Source organism: Bos grunniens, chromosome 27, assembly GCF_055505025.1.
Source record: "Bos grunniens cultivar Pamir isolate PY7600 chromosome 27, Bosgru_T2T1.0, whole genome shotgun sequence".
NCBI classification, from domain to species: Eukaryota; Metazoa; Chordata; class Mammalia; order Artiodactyla; family Bovidae; genus Bos; species Bos grunniens.
The window spans coordinates 30374223-30396450 of NC_141191.1; the positions used below are offsets into that span (position 1 = coordinate 30374223).

At 43.3% G+C, this 22228-nt stretch overlaps 3 long non-coding RNA genes across 5 annotated transcripts; 1 reads left to right on the top strand and 2 right to left on the bottom strand.

Annotated features, from left to right (window-relative positions):
• Nucleotides 1-358: 358 nt before the first annotated feature.
• On the bottom strand, nt 359-10967 carry LOC147343719 (uncharacterized). Its single transcript, XR_015156467.1, has 3 exons — nt 5150-10967; nt 3856-3953; nt 359-1455 (listed from the first exon to the last, which is right to left on the bottom strand). It is a non-coding gene; the product is annotated as an uncharacterized LOC147343719 (long non-coding RNA).
• A 995-nt stretch (nt 10968-11962) lies between these two features.
• LOC147343720 (uncharacterized) lies at nt 11963-15083 on the bottom strand. 3 transcript variants are annotated; one of them, XR_015156465.1, is made up of 3 exons: nt 13625-15083; nt 12556-12737; nt 11963-12111 (listed from the first exon to the last, which is right to left on the bottom strand). It is a non-coding gene; the product is annotated as an uncharacterized LOC147343720 (long non-coding RNA). The 3 variants fall into 3 exon arrangements; XR_015156466.1 differs by having other exon boundaries at nt 12556-12676; nt 13625-15042; XR_015156464.1 differs by having other exon boundaries at nt 12556-12694; nt 13625-14699.
• A 1453-nt stretch (nt 15084-16536) lies between these two features.
• On the top strand, nt 16537-17518 carry LOC147343721 (uncharacterized). Its single transcript, XR_015156468.1, has 2 exons — nt 16537-16718; nt 17250-17518. It is a non-coding gene; the product is annotated as an uncharacterized LOC147343721 (long non-coding RNA).
• Nucleotides 17519-22228: the final 4710 nt, after the last annotated feature.

The window sequence follows — 22228 nt, forward strand, 5'->3', positions numbered from 1 at the left end:
AAAAATAAAAATTATGCCAGAGTTTCTCTACTCTTAAAAAAACCTGGGCCAAATTACAGAATCTAGTTCAACCACATACTAAACAGCTAAGCAAAAACTGTCCAAGGTTGAATAATTTCTACCCCTCCCAAAATCAAATTACTAATAAGAAAATAAAGAGCACGTTAGTATCCGGAGTTCTCAAGATCATAAATTATTTTACTAATTCACTCTCTAGGCAATCTCATGATATTCCTAAACTATTTTAATTGCAATATCATCATTGTATTTTCAGAAATGTATAAGGAACTTGGAGGAGGGCATTTTTCCAAACTTCTTTGGACTACTCAGAATAGAAAAATATTCAAAACAAAACAAAAAATATTCAAGACTTTATTTTATTACATGATTTAGGAGAGTGACGTGGTTGACTCAGTCTGGGCAAGCTTTCAGAATTCTGGTCTGAAGAGCCTCTCAAAGTCCCCTTCCCCCTCAAGACCTCCAGTCTGTGTGTTCATATTGGGCCACTTGGCAGCAAACGATGATCTAGAAAGCAATCAAGGAAAGTGGCTATTAAAAGCTCACAGGCTTACTGGAGGGAGAAAAATGACTTTTGCTAAAAGCGAAATCTCTAAATACCCCTGAAGCTATTTCCCCCTTGACCTATATGTGTGGCTGTGTGTGTACATATTCCCACTTTCCCCCTGATGATTTTTTGGGGGGTGGAGTTGGTAATAATCTTTACACACATTTAAATTTAACACTTGACAAGCACTTAAATGGCTGAGTTAAACAAGAAGTCACTTGAGCAATACTGGCTCCCTGCCATTCCTTGGGATTTCATCAGTGGGGGAATCATGGCAGGACAGAAGCCAGCCTCCTAACTGTCTTCTTTAATTAGACCATCTCGATGACTATGCTGGCCTGGAGACCCTGTGTGTCTGTTTCCCTTCACCTGGATTGGATGGCTTTAGTTGGACCACTTTCTCCAGAATGTTAGTAATTTGGGACCTTGGAATTGATAAGGGGATTAGCTGCAGTCTTCACACCATTTAGCTTTTATTTGAACATTTTTCAAGGGCACTTATCAGGTAGTCACTTATTTTGCCTTTTGCTCTGCTCCATGAAGTGTGAAAATTGATCTTCTTTGCCCCTTGGAAGTTCAATAGAAGGTTATAAGTTCTTGTGAATCTTTAAAAAGCTCACCTTTCAGCAGGGGTGCATTAAAAAAAAATGATTTATTTGGCTGTGTCGGGTCTTAGGATCTTTCGTCATGGCGTTGCGGTTCACGGGCTACATGGACTTAGTTGCTTCAAGGCACGTGGGATCTTTGTTTCCCAACCAGTGATAGAACCCATGTCCCCTGCATTGCAAGGCAGATTTCTTAACCACTGGACCACCAAGGAAGTCTGTGGTGGGGGTGAGTTTTTTATGTTTTCTGAGCTTTAAGGCAATGGGTCTGACTGATGATTTCACCTGGAAGACAAGCAACAGAAGTGTTCAACAGTCAATTCTTCTAAACCTGAAATGACCATGAAAAATAGCATCTTTGTGACATATTAGAATCATGTGTAGAGTTGTTCTGATGGCCCAAACCCTCTGGAAGTCATCTGGTTATAACAGGTCCCAAATGTTCAGGGACCACAGTGCTTTCCTTCCTCTCATGTCAAGGGTTGCATTACAGGGTTGCAGAGGGGGTGGTGGTGGGGGTGGTGGTGTGAGCCTCTGACTCCTCTGAGCACCAATAAGAGGCATAACTGAACAGTTGGAAAACTTGCAACATGACTTAGCCAAATGTGATGAGTTCTTTTTATCACCATTTCCAAATAGCAGCTCAACAGTCAACCAAGTGGAAGCTAATTGCATGTAAATATTGGACAAGGGGCAATGGGAGAATGAAGGCTAATCCTTGAACAGGTGGCTAATGGGATTAGGAAATCTGAGATCCTGATAAACTCTACCAGCTTCTCCGTGATGGAAGCACAGATCTGACCTGCAGGCCAGCAAAGGCTGGGGAACTGTGTGAGGGAGATTTTCTGCCCCACGTTTCCATAGCAACTGGGTTTTGCCCTCTAACTTCAGGGCATACTCTGAGTGCACTGGGACAGACCCTTAGATCCTGAATCATACGATCATAAGATGTTAGATCAGAAGACGATCAGAAGATGCCTTGTTCTACCATCAAGCCCACTTCCTGCATCTTCAAGTCACCAGATTTACCCACACAACAGAGCAAAGTGAAGACAGGGTTAGGGCTGTGATACATCACATGGGCTTCTCAGGTGGCGCTAGTGATAAGGAATCCACTTGCCAATGTGGGAGACATAGAGGTGCAGGTTTGATCCCTGGGTCAGGAAGATCCCCTAGAGGAGGGCGCAGCAACCCACTCCAGTATTCTTGCCTGGAGAATCTCATGGACAGAGGAGCCTGGCAGACTAGAGCCCATAGGGTCGCAAAGAGTTGGACATGACAGAAGCGACTGAGCACGCGCACATAGCATCACATTGGTTTTGTTTTGTTGTCTCCAAACAGCAGACAAGGTTCCTTCCCCAGGCTTGATTCCCAGGTTGGGAAGATTCCCTAGAGAAGGGAATGGCAACCCACTCCAATATTCTTGCCTGGAGAATCCCTATGACAGAGGAGCCTGGCAGGCTACAATCCATGGGGGCGCAAAGAATCGGACACGACTGAAGAACATTTTCACCTTCACTTTCCCTTCTGCCCTGTAACCCTAGTTCTGACCACCAGTTACTGCTGTGATTTTGCACAAGCCAGGAGTGGCGGGTGCATGAAGAGCTGTGAGTGTGTGGGACCCTCATCCACTCATCCACTCGCACAGGTCCTGTAGGCAGTGACCCCAGCATCAGCTGTATTCTCCAGAGTCGCCAACTTCAGTGACTGTTTTACTAGCCAACCTCATTACTTATTTAGACCAGGAGCTGACGTCCTCTATATCATAAATTATGTTCCTTGTAAATCTGGATGGCGTATGCTGCGGTGGTGGGGCAAAAGTGATTTCCCCAGAGGGCGGGCAGTAGACGGAATGTAACTTCTCCTCCACCAAGGAAGATGGATGAGGCTTTTAATCGTCTGCAAAGATGCGGAAGTGGGACCGAGGTCCTGGCAGCCAATCATCATTCCAGTGTTCCTCCTGCCAGAAGACAGAGTCAGCATAGGGGTCCATGCCCAGAGATCCAAATAGCTGGAGAAGAGCTTGTGTTCTTGAGACTTCAAGAAAGCCAGATATTGTGCTGAAAACTTGACACACATTATTATATTAGAATCATCACTATATCCTAACTGTGTGTGTTAGTTGCTTAGTCGTATGTCACTCTTTGCAACCCCATAGACTGCAGCCCACCAGGCCCCTCCGTCCATGGGATTCTCCAGGCAAGAACAGTGGAATGAAGAGGTGATTATTCTAATCACCATTTTGCAGTTGAGAAAAGGGCTCAAAAAAGTCAATCTTCTTGCTTAAGATCTCTCTGAAACAGAAGAGCTGGCATTGGAATGCGTTGTTGCTATTTAGTCGCTGAGTTGTGTCTGACTCTTTTTGTGATCCCACGGACTGCAGCCCATCAGGCTCCTCTCTCCGTGGGATTTCCTAGGCAAGAATACTGGAGTGGGTTGCCATTTCCTTCTCCAGGGGATCTTCCCGACCCAGGGATGGAACACACATCTCTTGCATCTCCTGCATTGGCAGGTGGATTCTTTACCACTGAGGCACCTGGGAAGCCCTTGCACTGGGTTATTTGATCCTGAACTCTGTGTATGAGGATCACACTCTGCCCCAAGAAACTGTTGACTCGGGGTTCCAATTTCACAACTAAAGACACTCAAACCCAGAAAAAGAGTTTGGTGATAACTGGTACCAACCTGTGAGCATGGAGACCTGCCTTCAAGTCCTGGATAGCCCCACACTGGTTGTCAGTCTTGGGAAAGTCATCTGCTCCCTGTGGTCTTTACTTTCTCATCTGAAAAACACAAGTGTTGGGCCACTTGATTTCTAGGATCTCTTCCAGTTTTAACTTTTTGGACTTAATGTGTAACCTGGCCAAGGACAGAGGATGGATCACCAGACTCTAAGTTCAATCTTGATGTCACAGCATGCAGTTGAACCGCTTTTACAGAACAACTTATAAAATGTAGATCTCAAACTGTACTATAAAAGGACTTTTAAAGAGCATTTAATTAAATTTACATTATTTTTTCTTACTATATGACACCTACTGAATAAAGGGATACTTAACAATAAATTTTTTCTTTAAAAAGAATCACCTGTAACTCTAGGAGGAGAAGGGGACGACAGAGGATGAGATGGTTGGATGGCATCACCGACTCAATGGACATGGGTTTCAGTGATGGGAGTTGGTGACGGACAGGGAGGCCTGGCGTGCTGCAGTCCATGGGGATGCAAAGAGTCGGACACGACTGAGTGACTGAACTCAACTGAACTAATAATTCTATCACTTTTTGAATATATCACACTTAATTGGTGAATATATTTTCAGGCCATACCTTGTTTTTAGTATTCATATATGCAAACTTTTTAAAAACAAAAAAGACAGTTACATATTATAAGGCAATCTGCTTTTGGTTCCTAATATACAGTACAGTTTTTCCTGTTAATACTCTAAAATATAAACTATGGTGACAATAACTGCATAGACTTTCACTGAGTGAATGAATATAAAATAACTGAAGTAGCTTCTGGTTTGTTGTTTCCATTTTTAATATTGTTTTGATTTTTTGCTATTATGAGGAACTTGACAGCTATGCTTAAAAAGCCAATTAAATGTTTATACATACCTAATGTCTTCATCAGGATAAAAGAACAGCAAAGAAATGCTACATTAAAGACTATGTGGTTAAAAAATTTTTTTCAGATACATATTATTAAAACCTCTATAGAAGGGTTTGTTTCCATCTTCACAGGTAGCAAAGGAGAGTGCCTATTTTCTCAAACCCTCATCATGTTGCAGGAAGGGGGACCCCTTCCAGGGCCCGAAACTGGGCTCTTGTCTAACACTTGGAAATGAATTGTCCGAGGAGACACATGTGCTGAGAAAGCAAGAGATTTTATTGGGAAAGGGCACCTGGGTGGAGAGCAGTAGGGTAAGGGAACCCAGGAGAACAGCTCTGCCGAGTGGCCCGAAGTCTCGGGTTTTACCTTGATGGGATTAGGTTCCGGGTGGTCTTTGGCCAATTATTCTGATTCAGAGTCTTTCCTGGTGGCGCACGCATCGCTCAGCCAAGATGGATGCTAGCGAGAGGGATTCTGGGAAGTGGACGGACATGCGGTGTCTCCTTTCAACCTCTCCCAAACTCTTCCGGTTGGTGGTGGCTTATTAGTTCCGTATTCCTTATCAGGACCTCCTGTCATAAAACACCTCATGCAAATGGTTACTATGGTGCCTGGCCAGGGTGGGCGGTTTCAATCAGGGTGCTTCCCCTAACAATCACACGAGGTATGACTATTTTTTATTCGAGTATTATTGCTTTCCAATGTTGTGTTAGTTTCTGCTGTACAAGAAGTTGAATCAGCTATATGTATCCATGTATCCCCTCTCCCCACTGGGTCCCCCCCACCCATCTAGGTCACCACAGAGCACAGAGCTGCTCTCCCTGTGCTGTGCAGGAGCTTCCCACTGGCCATCTATTTCACACGTGGTGACGCTAGCTATTACTTTAACACGACCTGCCAAACCACTCTTGACTTGTCAGTGTGCTTCAAGACAGGAACACCTGATGGTCAGAGCACAGCCAGACACCTGCGTGGAATCAAGGCTCTGCCACTTGCTACTTTGTGACCTTTGGCAACTAACTTAACCTCTCTGTACCTATAAAATGGAACCATAAAAGGACTTACCTGGCAGGGCTGTATGTTTCACGGACTCACACAGAGTGGGACACGACTCAGCGACTACACAACAGCAATATTTGAAAGAGAAGAGGAAAAAGTATCAAGAAAAGGCATTAACACTATATTCACTAGATTTAACCATCTGTGCCATAGAATCACTTCTTATTCAAGGAAGACGAAAGATCAAAAAATGCCCCCAAAACTAATTATGGAAATAATACCAAAATAGGTTTTACCCAATAAGACTCCATTTATAAGAACACCTTAATTCTTTTATTAATGGGGTTCATAACATAATTAATGGGATCAATAATAATTCTTTTTTTAAATTAATTTTTATTGGAGTATAACTGTTTTGCAATGTTGCATTAGTTTCTATCATACAGCAAAATGAATCAGGCATACAGACACATATAACCTGTCTTTTTTTAAATTTCCTTCCCATTTAGGTCACCACAGAGCATTAAGTAGAGTTCCTTGGGCATCTGTATACACTATATCATTAATTATCTATTTCATACATACTATCAGTAGTGTCTAGGTGTCAATCCCAATCTCCAAATTCCTCCCCCTCCTCCTTCCCCCTTGGTATCTATATATTTGTTCTTTCTGTCTGGTCTGTATTATCTGCCTTTTCAGATACAGAAAAAACTGCAGGAAAATTCTGAATTTTAAAGGAAGGGATAAAAAATCAGCAGAGTGCAAGTGATAGCTGCAGAAGGGATGACTCTGCTGTGTGTATCCCGAGGCTCTCGCATTTAGCTAATTTCTGTATGGAAATAAAAGCAACCAGCCTCAGTGCACGAAACCATCAGCTACTGCTTCCAAGGCGTGGCATTTCAAAAAGGTCACAGAGGCCTGGCGCAGTGGCGACAGGAATTTTGCAAGTGCTGTGTGTCACATTTGCATATGATAATTAGTCTCTCTATAAATACAATTTGTTCTGCAGATTAACATTTTGTGTTCTCATTAGATAGCAAACATTTCCATATTAAACCTGTGAAACTGCCAGAGTCGGCTCTGCCTGCATTGCAGGAGAACATTAATACCTCTGTTTATACTGATGCCAATTAGAGGTGCTAAGTCTTAGTAGAATAAAAGGGATCACTAATGCTATTAATATAAATAGTAATAATCATGCGGAGAAGCTTCCACAAATCTTGTTAACTTCAAAGATCATTAGCAGTAAAGTACCTCTGGGTTGTAATTGGCCGTGTTCTTTGGCAGGTAAAGTATCAGCACGTCTAGAACCTTCTGCTTTGTATACCAGAGTCTCTCCTGGCTTACTATGTGAGTCTTAAAAGGATCTGCTTGTTGCAAAGAAAAATCTGCAATTAAAACATTGTTTCCTAAGCAAGTGAAGTGAAGTGAAGTGAAAGTCACTCAGTTGTGTCCAACTCTTTGTGACCCCATGGACTGTAGTCTACCACACTCCTCTGTCTGTGGGATTTTCCAGGCAAGGGTACTGGAGTGGGTTGCAATTTCCTTCTCCAGAGGATCTTCCTGAACTAGGGATCGAACCCACGTCTCCTGCATTGTAGGCAGACGCTTTACCATCTGAGCCACCAGGGAAGTTCCTAAGCAAACTTGTCTTCAAAAACTGATAACTATGGTTATCAAGTAACCATAGAAAATTCTAGTCTTATTACTGAATTCTCCTATTTTAAAAAATAATTTTTCTTTCCTTTTCTACTACTGGTAGATTGTGGACGTTGTAGAAGTTATCTAAACTCTTGGGGTCTTGCTTTCCTTGGCCATACAACGGAGGGGACCTAAATAAATGATCTCTGATTCACTTCCTACATGATAAGTTTTATAGTTCTGTGAAGTTTTTAAGTTCAACAATTATAGGCATATTACAACTTAAATATTAAAACAATATTGTTTTCTTTCACATGTAATCCAATGAGGACATTGGATGTGCTTCAGTCAGGGAAATGTCAATTTACTGAACTTGTCTAGCTCAGGGAAACAGAGTTTACATTGTGACCAATATCGTATGAAGCCTTGTTATGAAAGATTCCTGAGACTCACTTCTTAGGCAGTGAGGTGAAGCATTTTATGGTCCCATGATAGGTTTTTATAAAATAAGATGCCCCAGAATACTCATGAGAAGATTCAGATTTCATTAGGCCAGAGCGAGAAGTTCTCGGTCCAGGGGATCGCTGACGGAGTAGAAGATGGTGATGGAAACGTGAGATGTGGAACCAGGTTCATTAACTCCCTCCTTTTGTTGCCTTGGTAACAAGCGGAGGCTGCTTTAGAGAAATGGCATGTTGCAAACTGCTAGTTCTGGGGCTGAAAGGGCTGTACTGATGTGAAAACTCACGTCACTAACCTCGAGCTCAGGGACAGGGGATGGCTATCCCGCACTCTCCATTGATGAGAACAGTTCCTATAGAAACCAACTAACCTCACTTCCCTGCATATGTCTTTTTCTCGACGTGCTGAATATACTAAGTTGGCCAAAAAGTTCATTTGGGTTTTTCCATAAGACGCGCTGTATGTAAATACTTAGATTCAGCAATTAAAAAAATATACTTTGGTTAGGGCACCAAATGTGTTTAACTGAAATATAAACACTTTACTATTGCAGTTTGAGCTGTGAGTCAAGGAAATGGTACTAAAATGAAGACTTTTAAATCTCATTTCAGAAGTCAGGCTTAAAAGTTAGGCAAAAATAGCTTTGTTTCACAGCTTTGCCGTGACACACTGTATAATTTGTGATAACTTGTCTTAATTTTTTTCATCTGTAAAATGGGAATAAGAATTGTACCTACAGGACAGGTTGATTGTGAGTTACCCCAGCATTACTGCAGTGCCTACCACATAAAACAGACTCAATAGAGTGAATAGAAGCGACTGTGAATCATTATGACTTATAATCAAGTTTCCTAGTGCTGGGGGAATAATAGTAACAAACCAGCATCTCTCATAGCAGAGTTATGAGGACCCCAGACCCCCTCAAACCCTACCCAGCAGTGCCTGCCACATGCAGACTCCTTTCCTCCTAGCGGTCACCCCAGCCACCATTTCCCGTTCCTACTCCAGCTGTTGCTGAACCATCATCTGCTGCTGTGATGCTATTTCTTCCACCACATCTCCATCCTCATTCCCGCCTTGCTGCCAAGTTGATGTCTTCATTTCTACTCTAATATGATATGATCTGACATTCTCTTCCACTTCTCCACTTACAGTGGTATGGAACATCACCCAGTTTCAAAACTGTGCCCCTTGCTTCCCAGGGTCAACTACACACTGGCACTCACCTTGGGTACTTGCCATCCACCTCTGCAAGGGTTAAATTACGTGCTGCTGTAGCTACCGACCTTCAACACCCCCTGAAGGGAGTTCAGGGTGGAGATCAGGAATGAGGCACTCTGTGCTCTGGAAAAACTGGCAGAACATTCTTTAGATAGTCAGGTGTTTTCAGGAGCTGCTTTTACGAGCCCAACTCTTACATCTCATATCTAGAAAAGCACTAAATTCCTTCATGGTGATGTCTGCTCTTGACAAGAAGAAATCTTCTGCAAAAAATATATGCACCTAATTGCCTGTACTCCCCCTTCACCAAAATCACATGTATACTGACCTTTCCCCCTACCTCTTGGGAGCAGTTTCTGAGAACTATCTGAGATGCTGTCTCCCGGGCTATTGTCCTCATTTTGATCCAAAGAAAACTTAAGCCACAGCTCTCATGTTGTGCATTTTCTTTAAGTCAGCACAAGGTTGACCAAAGATTTTTGTCCTTTGATGCCCAATATTCCCTCTACCCCAGTTTGGCACTATTTCTATTACCTGAAAAGTAGATTTTGGATTCTGTTACCTGAATCTGAAAAACTGGAATCACCCCTTGGTGGGCGTTGAGCCAAAAGACACAACCAAGCCAAAGAGCAGAAGAAGGAAGGATTTATCACAGGCGGCCAGTAAAGAGAACACCGGAGATCTTTCTGAAAGCAGTGTGTCCCCAACAGCAAGGTTGAAGAAGTCTAAGGCTAAGGATATATGCGTATTCCTAAAGGGGCTTGAGCACAGGAGAATTCAGCATAGGATAGAAAATTCAGCATAGAATTGGGGTAAAGGTCAACAGAGTCCAAGCTTTAGTTGATTAAAGTCAAGAAGGTCACAAAAGGCCAACATTATCTTTCCATCCTCTTGTGGGTGAGGGCTTTTGTTCCCACTGAACCTAAAGACATATATCAGACTGTCGTGTATTTCCCTTGAGGAGGACCTGGGACTCTTTAATCGCTGAACTATTGTTTCTTGCCTGCTTTGTCTTTGTTACTGGATTCTCTCGCTTCCCTTAAGATCTTTAATTACCAAGACTTGTTCAAGGCCATCAGTGTGGGCAGGCTTAGATCACAAAATGGCTTAGGCTAAAAATGGTTTCTTTTTTGTCAAGAAAGCCTTGCCCAGTTCTTTGTCTTCGGGAACCCGATCACCCTGTCTGCTTACAGTTCATGGGGGAAAGAAAGCTGATCCACAGAATCAAGGCCTCTAACATTCCTCCTCCCTCTTTCTGACTCATAGCTCTGGACAGATAACTAGTCCTTGGTCAGCTAGTTACTTACCAGTTTCCCTATAACGCTCTTCAGTCCTTCCCATAAACAGACGCCCAGCAGGGCCATTCCTGCTATTCACAGGTGGGTCCTCAAGGTGAATACCTGCGACTCCTGAGTCGGAGGATCTGCGGTGTGTTTCTAGGTGTAGAAAGGAACAAGGAACATTTCACATATGGAAGAGAAAGTTTGGGAGGGATGTGTTACATGTCTCAAGATATCTAAAGTATTGCCCAGTGGAAAGAAAGATTTATTTGCTCCTAATAACCAAGACTCAGAGAAGGCAATGGCAACCCACGCCAGTACTCTTGCCTGGAAAATCCCATGGACGGAGAGTCCTGGTGGGCTGCAGTCCATGGGGTCGCTAGGAGTCAGACACGACTGAGCGACTTCACTTTCACTTTTCACTTTCATGCATTGGAGAAGGAAATGGCAACCCACTCCAGTGTTCTTGCCTGGAGAATCCCAGGGACGGGGGAGCCTGGTGGGCTGCCGTCTATGGGGTCGCACAGAGTCGGACACGACTGAAGCAACTTAGCAGCAGCAACAACCAAGACTAGAGAAAAAAAAAATATTAGTTAAATTCAAGCAAGAGCATTTTGACAGTCAGAGCTGCACAAGAAGGATGCTCTTGAAAAAAATGAGCCTCTGTTTCTAGAGGTATTCAAGCAAAGGCCGAAGGGCAACTGGCAGGATGGCCAAGAAGGGGATCCACGCATCAGTTGGACCAAATGGCCTTTGATAGTGGTGGCTTTAAATTTCTCTGTAAGAGGATCTTTAGGTCAAAATCCAATTTAAAAGGTAAATTGGAGAGTGAGTGTGGCTTTCATAACTGTCTTGAAGCTCCATTTTGCATTGTGCTTTACATAAAATTAAGTACCAATTATCCTTATCAAACTGTTACTGACCAGGGTTCTTGCCCTCTCATTGCCACTGTTTGGTCGTTAAGTCATGTCTGACTCTTTGTGACGCCATGGACAGCAGTCTACCAGTCTCCTCTACCCATGGAGATTCCCAGGCAAGAATCCTGGAGTGGGTTACCATTTTGAACCCATGTCTCCTACACTGCAGGCAGATTCTTTACTGCTGAGCCACCAGGGAAGCCCCTCTTGGCCTCTTAAGAATCAATAGAAATTGATAAGAAGCCAAACAAGAAATTTAGGCTAGGCTTTATTGGGGACCCTGTGGCAGCAGGGGGGAACAAGAACAAGTAACAGGTTCCTTTGCTTCCTAGCTCTCCAAGAGGGGGTGAACTGGTTTCTTAAATGGAGTAAGGATAGGGGTGCGCCCAGGGATCAGGTCAGAGGGGTGGTTTAGGTGGTCTGCTGTGTGCAGCATACAAGTGCAGTATGCAGTACCCTGCTTTTGCTCCCAGCTCCTCCTCAGGGTCTTTGGTCTTTTCATAGTAATTTATTGTCCATAATTTTTCCCAAATGGGCACACATGCAATTATTTTAATACGGTATAGTTTCTTTGTATTTTGTTTCTTGAGGAGACGTTCGTCCAGGTGCAAGCACTGCAGTAATGGGCCCCAGGTCCCACCCTGTCTCAAAAGTACGAATTGATAGCTGAAGGCAATTGTTTATTCATTCTACAAACACCTGTTGAGCACTTCTTTTGGGGCAGATGCCTTTCTAGGTTTTGGGATAGACTGATGAGCAAGATAAAATTCCTCTTGAGCTTGCATTCTAGCTGGAAGCAAGGAACGATCTGTGGACAGAAGAAAAGGCAAATACAAGGAAAAGTGGGTGCATGTTAACCCTTCTCCATCAACTTTTTCTGCCACTTCCTCTAGAGTCATTTTTTTTTTTCCTCCATGAGTTTCCCTGAGAGACTCTTCTCTGGCACCATGATAAATAGGCAGATTGTAGGGAGAACTGTGGATCGATGATAAATCTCTGATCCTAAGATATGTGACAAGTGGCTTTTCTTCCACTAGCTATTTTCCTCTCTTCACTCAACATGGGAAAGGCAACAATGCTCTCCTTCATATAGTAGATGCTCAGTAAGTTAAAAAAAAATGATCCAATGAAAAATGTTAGACTGTGTCACCAAGGGTCACCCTACAAACCCTTCTCTGCATTCCTGAAGAGAAAAAGGATACAAAAATCACTTTTTTGTGTCAGATGTGGCAAAGAAGTGGGCTCTGGTCACCTTTCAATCCCTGTGCCGTGAAGGTCTGTGACTTTCCAAGCACCAAACCTTGAATTTCCCTCGGAGTCTCTCCCAGCATTGGATCTTCTGAACCCCCACCGTTTCCATCACGGAGTGGATTCTTGGAAGTGAAACAGGCCTGTTAAAAAACTCTTCTTTATGCAATGAAGGATGTAAGGGAACTGGAGGAGGTTCAAAGAAGAATACCAAAAATGATGAAGGGGCTGAGAACATGATTTATGTTGAATGATTAAAAGGATTAAACATGCAGAACTTGGCCAATGCTACATACTTAGCTATGAAAAAAAAAAAATCAAAATTAAGCACCAAAGCTCTCAGCTCCCAGGAAAAACACAAATTTGCATATGATTTGGCACCTAGTTCTCCACGAAGCTCAGCAGAGCCTCACTCAGGCGGCCTCGGCACGGTGCCAAAACCACCAGTCTGTTTGGTCAGTTAAAAATACAGCCTGGTCATGTCAGGAAAAACTTGCTATTTGCCCTAATTGAATAGACAACCGAATCCCAATATGCCCACCCAGAGTCACATCCACATGTGCTACATCCATCAACTGTATAAAATCACGTAGCACGTAATCATTTAACCAGGAGTCAGAGACTAAAATCCACCCCCAGGGCCAACGAGTCGCCAAATGAGAGGACTGAGCCCCGAGTTTGGAGGGCACACAGACCATTGAAAGGGAGCAGCCAGCAGCCCCTACGGGTTCCAGCTCACTGTGGCCAGGAGCAAATTTTGGCTAGGGGTTGCCAGATCTTCTCATCTAGAAAATGAGCCAGTGGTTCAGAAGGCTTTCACCAGCAAATAACAAAAAAAAAAATTGCTTAAAGAGGAGGAGCTGATACAGCCAGAATCTGAGAGCTGGGTACCTGCAGCGTGGATGGCAAGAGCTATGGTGCTACAAGATGGAGCGGGGATGGAGACGAATGTGAGGAGGTGAGCAGGGGGCATCTGGGAGAGTTGAAAAAGCCAGATTGGTATATGAAAAATCTACTGACTTAAAAAAAAAACATGGGCTTTCCAGGTGGTGTCCAGTGATTAAAAATCTGACCTGCCAGTGCAGGGGACCACAGGATCCATCCCTGGTTCAGGAAGATTCCAGATATCATGCGGCCATTAAGCCTGTGCACCGCAGCTACTGAAACCTGAGTGCTCTAAAGCCTGTGCTCCTCAACCAGAGACACCTGTGCACCTCAACTAGAGAGGAAACTCCGCCGGCCACAACTAGAGAAAGCCCGCATGCAGCAACGAAGACCCAACACAACCAGAGATAAAATAAATACAATTTAAAAAGAGTAAACCCAGCAGGAAAAGTCATTCCATGGAAATTCCCATGCCACCTCTTATCTGCCAAACTTCTCTGTTTCAGACTTTAAGAAACTTGAGTACCAGAGGAGGGGAAAGACACTCTCAAAGGCACAGGACGTGGGGCATCAGAAACAGTCAGACAGAGAAAGACAGATATTATATGATATCATTTATCTGTGGAATATTTTTTTAAATGGTACAAGTGAACTTATTTATGAAACAGAAATAGGGTCACAGATATAGAAAATAAACTTATGGTTCCCAAGAGGAAAAGGGGGTGAGGAGGGATAAATTGGGAAATGGGGATTGACATCCACACACTGCTATTACAAAACAGATAACTAAAAAGGACCTACTGTATAGCACAGGGAACTCTACTCAGTACTCTGTAATGACCTATACAGGAAAAGAATCTGAAAAAAAAGAGGGGGGATATAGGTATGGGCTTCCCTGATAGATCAGCTGATAAATAACTCACCTGCAATGCAGGAGATCCCAGTTCAATTCCTGGGTGGGAAAGATTTCCTGGAGAAGGGATAAGCTACCCGATGTAGGACGATGTACGTTTGTTGAGGTTCATGCTAGGGATGCTAGTGTGAAGTGCACACTCGCGTGTGGCACTAAGAAATCTCAGCCTGGCACCGTACTTCCTGAAGCATCCAGAGGAGCTCTGGTGATGGAATTCTGAAACATCAAAGCTCAAAACAGGCTAAAACTCCATTTGCCAAGATTCCTTGAACACGTTCCCTGCCCCACCTGCGCTACAGTGGTTTCTAGAGAAGAGAGAATCAGAGAATCCTGCTTAAAAAAAAAAAAAAAAAAGGAAAATGCTTGCAGCTTCAAAAGAGTGAAGTGTTCATCCCAACAAGTGGACACAACTTTGAGTAAAGAGAGCAGTTGTAATTTTCAGAAAAGGAGGATTTAGACTCAGCATCCTGAAGAATTATGACAGCAAAAATTATGAGATTGGGGAAACATGTAATAAAGGAAGTGGTGGAAACCCCATCCCAGGAGTTGTTTGAAAGTCAACAGACTAAAGAACTAGAAAATCTATCCTAGGACAGACTCTCCACTGATTCCCCTGGGCCTGAGGGATGATATAATGGGCTTTCTCCATCTCTAATTGCTATGGTTCTTAGACTTTATGTATTTCCCAGGATTTTATAACATCAATGTTAGACCAGCATTTCACTCTCCCCCTCAAAAAGGAAGAAAATAACTCCAAACAAACCTTAAACTGGTTGCTCCAAGGAGCATAAAGATTTTCCCAAATGGAAATCGTGTGTCATGAAATTCTCCAGTGTGAATTTCATTATTATTCCCTGAAGATAGTCTATCAAGAGGCGAGACCTCATCATCATTTTACTTCACTTACCCGGTTTTCTCTTTCCAGTTTATTTTCATTGCAGGGGAGAAAAGTAACCAGACTACAAATCTCATAGCACTGGCTGAAAAGCTCTGCATTTTTTTTCCCTCCTTCTGTCCACTGATATTTCACCAAGAAGCTGGAGTCTCTTAGTAATGAGTTAGTAAGACCGGGATTAGGGCACAACCATACAGAAATGGGGGCTTCCCGGGTGGTGCTACTGGGAACCCACCTGCAAATGCAGGAGACATGAGAGACGTGCGTTCGATCCCTGGGTTGGGAAGATGCCCTGGAGAAGGAAATGGCAATTTGCCGGGAGCCGGCATATTGCATATTGCATATTGAGTGCAGCACTTTCCGCAGCATCATCTTTCAGGATCTGGAATAGCTCAACTGGAATTCTATCACTGCCAGGAGCCAGCGTGAAGAACTCCGCCCGTGGCAAAGGTCATGAGGAAGGAGGCTCGGCATACGCAAAGGCGGGATCGAGCCTCAGGAGTCCCCCTGGAAATTCTCGAACATCTACCCCCAAAACCAGAGTCTGCCTACTTTCTGCTTTGTGCTTTCACCTACACCTCTGACTTTACGGGGGGCTGTCCCCCACTACCTCTCTCTGAAAAAAGAGTTAGCTTACAGCTCCAGTTAATAATTCCTGGGTGTGACAGTGTTTAACCTACAAACTCCTTCGGAAATCCTCTAGCCTGCCTGAATAGGTTTTTCCGGCCACATGTGATTGTTCAGAGCCTCCCAACTGTGAGAGGCAGGAGATATTCTAAACTGTCTAAACACAGATTCCTTTGAGTAGTTAAAAGATTGATTAGAAATTGTATTGGTGAAGGGTTTTTCACTTATTGGGCCAATGTTTGCTGCTAGGTCTCCATACCCCTTACCTACTGTGTCCTTGGCAGTGTATTGATTGATACAATGGGTGTATAGAAATGTAAGTAGTAGCCTCAATGTTTGTAACCTTGGACCCTTGAGTTAATTCTTCTCTTGATTGAGCCCACCTCACCTTTGCCCTATAGGAATGCAGCTTTGTCCAGTGCTTTTTGGAGGCTGGTGCCTGACTTTGGAATAATCACCTTTAGAGAAAGATAAGTTTCTTAAAATGTTAACAGGCCTCCTGGCCAGAAGATGATGTAATTCACCTGAACTTTTGCATATGATAAGTTTGAAAGCCTGGCTTCGATTAGGACCAGGAACTGCTGTCCTTGCATGACTCCACCCCTTCCCCCATTATCCTCTATGAACAACTTAAGGTATAAAAACTACTTTGGAAAATAAAGTGCGGGCCTTGTTCACCAAAACTTGGTCTCCCCATGTCGCTCTCTCTCTCAAATTCTGGCTGAGTCTCCATCTGGAGCGTGGAACCCGCCATGCTTGCTAATTATGCCTGGGCTTCTAAGATCCCACCGGGGAGGCCTCAGTGTCTCCTCTCCTTCGGGAGAATGGAAGGACGCCTGCGGCCTACGTAAGTGGTGCAAACTTCTTGTCTTGAAGTTTTATTGGTCTTCCACGTAAACCAAGCTACTCAGCCTCTTTTCTCCACTGAATTTCCTCACTGAGCTATCCTCATTCTATTACTCTTTATATCCTTAATTAACATTTAATTAAGCAGTTGTTTCCTGATCCTCGCCGACGCCGTCTCTCCTTCGAATACCCTGGATCAGCCGGGGCTGGACCCTGGCAGCAATTCACTCCAGTACTCTTGCCTGGAGAACCCCATGGACAGAGGAGCCTGGTGGGCTACAGTCCATGGGGTCACAAAGAGTCAGACACGACTGAAGCGACTTAGCATATATGGAAATGGAGACCCCCCCCCTCAACCTCTCATTTGAATACAGGGAATATGGATTTATCTGAGGTTCAACAGCTGAGGGAATTGTTGGGTTCACTCAGTAAAGCAGATTTAAGAAGTATGCGGGAATGAGTATTGGGTGTTGTGTGGAGGCTATTGTGTTTTTCATCTTTTCTCATACTTACCGTTGTTCCCTGTTTTCAGGATTGGACTGAGAGATGGCAGAAATCTGAGTCTGTAACTGAAAGACCCAGGGACTTTAGAGGTTCTTCTTTACGACACACAAGTCTAAGAACTACCCCAGCGGTCGGAGGCCCATTCTCTACAGTACAGAGCTTTCAGTGGCAGCGTCTGCATAGGTGGCGTAATCCAGAATCATATCTAGAATGTGATGAGAGAAACTGACATTTTCATAAAATCTGGATACATTAACTGTAACCTGCCTTCTGGTTTAAAAAAAAAATGAGGCTGGACCTGGTTTAATATTCATTTCATTTGTCTGTGTTGTAGAAAAAGGTTCATAGTCCAGATACTCTTCAATGGTTACCAGCCATGGTAAATTTTGGCTACTTTATGAAAAAACTGTTATTAGAGACCAACACTTTATACACGTTTGCATGTGCTCTATGTGATTCATAAATTCTTAAGCTTTTATTTCTAGGAAATAATCCTTTGCTAAGTCTCTTCAGTTGTGTCCGACTCTTTGCAACCCTATGAACTGTAGCCCCACCAGGGTCCTCTGTTCTTGAGATTTCCTAGGCAAGAATATTGGAGTAGGTTGCCATTTCCTTCTCCAGGGGGTCTTCCCAACCCAGGGATCCATCCTGGGTCTCCTGCATTGCAGGCAGATTCTTTACCATCTGAGCCACCAGGAAAGCAATATTTCTTTAAAGACTTTCAACTTTAGTTTGATAGGAAGGGGAAACCTCATTCTTGTTGATGAGGGTCACAGAATGTAGTGGTCAGAAATTCTACAATGAAAGGGCTTCTGTCCACAATCCAGTGAATCTAGAATTAACAGGGAGCGGGGGTGGAGAGTGAATGAGGAGAGATCAAAGTTGATTTTTTGTTAGTTGATATTTTACTGCAGATACCTCTCTTTTATTGCCTCTTTTAGAATCTGAGCTGGTAACAGAGTAGACACTTTCACGCATGTCTTGTTTAAAACAGGGGAAGAAAAGAAAAACAAAAATACCACCAGCATGAAGCACTGGTATTTAATTGGAATTTTCCAAACTGGATGATTTTAAACTCAGTGTTGCCTAACCCTCAACCCTCTCTGCTCTTCCCCGCCTCGTCTCCTGTTTGTAAGTGTCCAGGTCTTGATTTTCCTTGGGATAATTTCTCCAGGCACCTTCGGAGTCTTTCCTTTCCAATTTCCAGTTCTGACTCCACTGCCTCCATCAATAAACATGTTTCTTTGCTTCCAGTCTAGGGCCAAAGTCTGTATTTTAAAGTGATGGTGTCACAAAATGCCTGGTGATGTCATAAAGCCCTGGGAGATCCTGGCAAAAGCAGCAATTCTCATTTTTATGTTCCTGAGAAGTTATTGGTAACCCAAGGGCCATCACATCTTCTGTATATGCACCGGTTTTTGTAGAAACAGTGAGGTCCTAGTTCACTTTGGGCATTTACATGTTTGGCAAAATTCTATAAAATGCTGCATAGAGAATATAGATTGAAAGGGCCGGAGTTATTAAAAAGGGGTGGGGTGAGCGAAAACATGCCAATAAAAACAGACAGCATGGTTTTTTAATCCTTTCCACAGGAATTCAGGCAAAAGGGGAATAAAAAAATTCTATAGGGTCACTTGTAATTCAGCTTAAACTAAGCTCAGGAAACTGAATACTATTTCTCAAAAGGCTGATTTATGTACTTAAAGTAACTCAGTCCCAGGTGCCATAGGAAGCAATACAACTTCTAGCAACATCCTAGCCTGCATGCTCTAACGAACTGCCTAAATCAATTTCTAACTTTTCTTGAAAACATGTCAGAGTCAGTTCTACTGGGACTCGAAGCCCTGGACTCTCTCTTTACAGGGGCTGCTGCAACAAGGAAAAACCCGCACCTACGTAGACTCCATGTGATAAACAAATTGTGTCCCAGACTTTGTCTATGAATCATTTCTTTGGAAACCTAAGCACATTTTATGTAAAGAAACAGGTAGACACAGTTTGGCTGGCTCTCTGGCTCTCCTAACCCTTCCATGTGCTGTGTGCTAAGTCACTTCAGTCTTGTCCAACTTTTTGCAAGCCTATGGACCAGAGCCCACCAGACTCCTCTGTCCATGGGATTCTCCAGGCAAGAATACTGGAGTAGGTTGCCATTTCCTCCTCCAGAGGAACTTCCTGACCCAAGGACAGGTATTCAAGCCACGACTCCTGCATTGGCAGGCAGATTCCTTACCACTAGCACCACCTGGGGAAACCCAAAACCTTCCCAAGTCAATATAAACCACATATGGGTCAAACCCCCTCTACTATACAAAAACTCAACAACCGTTGCAGAATCACGCAGAACATGGACTGGGGTGGAGTGGGAGGGGGTTAGAATTAATCAACTTCTTTTGGTTTATCCCTTTTATGCCCCCTCCATTTATCCCTTAATTAGAACAGAATAAGAGCTGGGTGGAAATTGAGGGGATTGCCTGATTGATGGCCATATCCTCAAGGATTTAATTTTAATTTTTTTTTTTTTTAGATTTTTTTTCTTGATGGGGACCATTTTTAAAGTTTTTATTGAATTTGTTACAATATTGTTTCTGCTTTATGTTTTGGTTTTGGGCCTCAAGGCACGTGGGACTTTAGCTCCTCAACCAGGGACTGAACCAGCTCTCCCTGAACTGGAAGGTGAATTCTTAACCACTGGGTCACCAGGCGAGTCCATTCAAGGGTTTGAGACTAATGACACGGGTTATTTATTATAAAGTTTTGCTTCACTATGCATAGTTTATCTTTGCTGACAAAGAAAAGAGCAAGAAAATGGCACAGCAGAGAAAGGGAAAAAAAAAATCTCCAGCAATTTCTATGGGAAGGAGGCCCCTTTAGGGTAGCTATTATTGTTGCTAAGTCACAATATCTTGGAACCAAGCATTTTCAAGTCAAATTTACTTGGATCCATCAGGCTTCATTTTGCTTTTTGGTTCCAAAGACCTCACTCACCCGGCCCTTTATTAGGCATGCTAATAAAAAGTGAAATAAAAACATTTCTGGCAACCTCCTATTCTTTTCTCTCAAAGTGCCCTGAAGTGCTGGTACAGAGTAGAACTAATACATCCCAAATGGAGGGGGTCAAAGGGAGGAGGAAGAGAAACAAAGGGCCTGGTTACTTCACAGAATGGATAAGCAGACCTTGATAACCAGGTTGACTGTATTTGGAATTTTCCTGTTTCCTCCTGGAAGGAGGCAGGGAGCTGAATGAAGCGCTTATCTAAGAAGTGTCAGAGCCATTTAACAATGTTATTACAAGGATGTTGGTAAAGCGAAGGGAAGATTTTGGCAGTTGCAGATGGGATTATGTTTGCTGAACCTATTTTCTTGCTACATGTTAATCTGTACTTTTCTAGTATCAAGCTCTTAAGGAGTTCAGATAAAGGCCTATCAGAAACTCTCCATTCACACTCTCCTTAGTATGTACTGTAAGGAATTCCACAGCCCAACTGGGACGTGGATGGAATGAAATGATTTCAGTTCAATGTTTGGGAGAAGTCACTCTAAAGCAGGAATCATAGCAGGAGAAGTATAGCTAAGAAAGAAGTCTCTCAGTATTCCATGTATGGCTGCAGGACGGCCTGATGGATGGTTTCTAATAGGTTACATCCAGTTTCACGAGAGAAATCATTTGAAAGAGTCTCAGCTGGGCTTCACAGACCCCTAATGAGAGAGAATGATGAAGTCAGAAATACATGCACATGAACAAGTTGAATTCAGAGGGACAGGTCTCTAAGAGGGTCTAGATAAAGCAGTCTGAAGCTTCAGAAGAAAAAATTACCATTTCCAGGAGGCCTTAAATCTTGGCCCACTGACAAAATGTTAAAATCTCCTCTTTCTTCGTTTAAGCCAGAGCAATTTTCTAGCATATAAATAATTTAAACTGCACAGATAAAAAGAAAACCCTTACCCAAGAGTTACTAAAATGGTAACAGAAGAGGCAAAGTCAGTGTAGCAGGTCACGGCACCTGGAAAGTAAGTCACGGTGTCCTCAGCACCAGGAAGTCACAGAAGAAGTTGGGTTTTTAAAGTATGTAGGTCAAGGGCAGAGTGAAGAGCACGTGGTCAAGAAAAAATGAAAAGGAATGACATGAAATAAGGTAGAAACAGAGTCAAGAGGATGGTCCAGAGGGAGAGAAAAGTTATTGGAAGATGTGATAGCTGGGTGTGCTGTGTGCTAAGTCGCTCATGTCCAACTCTTTGCGACCCTATGAATTGTAGCCCACCAGGCTCCTCTGTCTGTGGGATTCTCCAGGCAAGAATACTGGAGTGGGTTGCCATTTCCTACTCCAAGGGATCTTCCCCACCCAGGGATCAAACCTGCGACTCTTGTGTCTCCTGCGTTGGCAGGCAAGGTCTTTACCACTCGTGCCATCTGGGAAGCCCTTTCCATCTTGTGTCAGCTGGGAATCAGTGATAAAGAGATGATCCTGAGGGCAGGGGAGGCAAGGTGCATCACATGGAGAGTGGATGGCATAGAAGGGGCTGGGCTGTCCTCCTCCCGTGGAGTTCACGCTTCTCTAAAAAAACACAATTGCCTTCAAACCAAAAAGAAGAAAACAAACCTGGTGAAGAAGAAACTGAAGCCTCAAAGAAGTGAGCTACTTCAAAAGGCTTCTCATGTTTAAACTGCACTGTGCAACTAGAGATGATCATACTAAGTGAAGTAAGGCAGAAAAGGAAAGATAAATACCATATGACATCACTTACATGTAGACTCTAAACTATAACCCAAATGAGCATATCAATGAAACAGAAACAGAATCATGGAGATAGAGAGCAGACTGGTGGGCGCCAAGGGACAAGGGGTTGGAAGAGGGATGGCACGGTAGGTTGTCATTAGTTGGTGTGAGGTTTTATATAGGAAATGGATAAATAACAAGGTTCTACTGTATAGCACACAGAACTGTATTCAATATCCAGTGATAAACCATAATGGGAAAGAATACTTAAAAAAGAATGTATATATGCATA